Source organism: Echinops telfairi, unplaced genomic scaffold (genome assembly GCF_000313985.2).
Source record: "Echinops telfairi isolate 266 unplaced genomic scaffold, ASM31398v2 ScPeMD7_7469;HRSCAF=8507_1, whole genome shotgun sequence".
Taxonomy (NCBI): domain Eukaryota; kingdom Metazoa; phylum Chordata; class Mammalia; order Afrosoricida; family Tenrecidae; genus Echinops; species Echinops telfairi.
Window position 1 is genome coordinate 73399931 of NW_022111373.1, and position 1650 is coordinate 73401580.

A 1650-nucleotide genomic window follows, 5' to 3' on the forward strand; every position below is an offset into this window, starting at 1 on the left:
GTCAACCCAGACCAACACAATGGAATATACAGGGGTACAGTTATGAAATTTTATTTGTGTTAGGCTTGGTTCTCTAGAGAAACAAATCAGCAATGCTTATATATGTATGTAAATAGAAAGAAATTTACACCAAGAAAATGGCTCTAACAGTGGTTTTCAACCTTCCTAATGCCGCAACCCTTTAATGCAGTCCCTCATGTTGTGGTGACCCCAGTCATAAAATTATTTTCATTGGTACTTCATAACTGTAATTTTGCTACTGTTGTGAATTGTAATGTAAGTATCTGATATGCAGGATGTATTAGGCGACTTCTGTGAAAGGGTCATTCGACCCCCAAAGGGGCTCAACCCACAGGTTGAGAACCGCTGCTCTAACAGCTGTAGTCCTAACAGGTCCCAAGGCTGTGTGTCAGATGTTAGGATAAAGACTCTTCTTGACTCACATAGCTGCGGGGGCTTATGAACCCACGATTGGCAGGAAGGCAACAGGCTGGTGACTGTAGAGGCAAGTGAGTTCAAAGTTAACAGGTCAGATAGCAGGCTACGGAAGACTCCCAGGTAGGCACTATGGCAGACTATTGGCTTAAGTTCAAAGAAGCAGAGGTCTATGACCCGAATGCAGGATCCAGACCCAGTAAGAAGCAAGCAAGCTTTCCACCATAACTCTTGATATAGGAAGTAGGCCACCCACCGAGGATACCTCCTTTCAATTGCATTAGGGTTGTGTCCTGAGTAAAAGGGGTGTACTCCACCCTAATCTTCTTACAACTGCTTGACTGCTGACAGCAGATTCATCATGGAGTTAATTACATTATATTAGATCATATCATGGGGGATTAGTAAACCTCAACTGCCAAACCACTGAGAATCCTGGGCCAGCCAAGTTGACACAAAACCCAGCTATCAGATTCTTATACATAATCAGAAACCTTGAGGAAAGAAATGTCGGGACCTGAGGCTCAAGACAGTAATCTCAGGGGTTGATTAACGTAACATGGTCCACAAAGACAAGATTTTACACCTTACAAGTGATTAGTGACTGGGGTCTTGAAGTTTAGAAAGCCACCATCTAAGGCACAACAATTGATCTCTCCCCGTCCAGAGGAAAGAAGAGTGATGGAAAACAAAGACACATGGAAGCAATTAGTCCAATAGACTGATGGATACTCAACCCTCACTCTCCATCACCCTGGGACCAGAAGCAACTGAGCTGAAAGGGAGCCCATCTTGGATAGAGCAGGAAAAAATGATGAAACAAAGCTTGAAACCATAAAAAGACCACTGGTCAGATAGAGATTGGTGGAACTCCTGGGATTATGTCATCCTCTAGGTCTGAAAATAAACTCACCCCATGGCTCAATTTTCAGCCAAATAATAGAGAAGGGGAACAATAGCAATAGCGAAGAAGCGACTAGACATTTAAGATCAAAAGAGTAGCGTTTACACCGGGACAGAGTTCAGAAGGGTTAGGAAAGAGGGAAGACTGGAAACAGGAAAGGGAAGAAGTAGGCTGAGCGACGTTACATGGTGGGAATTGCAATCAATAAGATGAAATAAAACGCACATAAATTGTTGAATGGGAAACTAGTGTGCTCTGTAAACTTTTACCCAGTTCACAATAAAGCCCTTTATTTATTTATTTATTTATTT